This window comes from Alligator sinensis, unplaced genomic scaffold (genome assembly GCF_000455745.1).
Source record: "Alligator sinensis unplaced genomic scaffold, ASM45574v1 scaffold107_1, whole genome shotgun sequence".
In the NCBI taxonomy this organism is placed as follows: domain Eukaryota; kingdom Metazoa; phylum Chordata; order Crocodylia; family Alligatoridae; genus Alligator; species Alligator sinensis.
In genome coordinates, this window is record NW_005843041.1 from 227,047 (window position 1) to 227,451 (window position 405).

Below are 405 nucleotides of genomic sequence, written 5' to 3' on the forward strand. Positions count from 1 at the left end.
GGCTGCCAGGGGAGTGGGGTCCAATAGTCAAAGCGAGGGTGTGGGGGGGAGTCTGGCCACCTGGGGTTTTTGCCTGACTTAGTGCAGTGCCTCAGTTTCCCCAGCTGCCTGACCCCTGGGAGCTGGGGGGGTGGAGGGGGGCGTTAACTCTTCGAGCCTGGGAGCCGCATCCAGCGCGCAGGTCGTGGGAAGGGAAGTCGCACCCAGCCCCAGCGCTGGGGGGTCGCGGCCTGGACCTGTCTCCCCCCATCCAGGGCTTCCGGCCCCCCCAGCCCCCGTCCGCGACCTGGCGAGGCTGCTCCTGGCCCTCAAATGCGGCTGCTTCTGGGGTGGGGGCCGGGGAACGTCCGCACATAACGGCTATGGGGGCCCGGGGGGGGCCCCCCCAAGAAGCGCCCTCTGCCC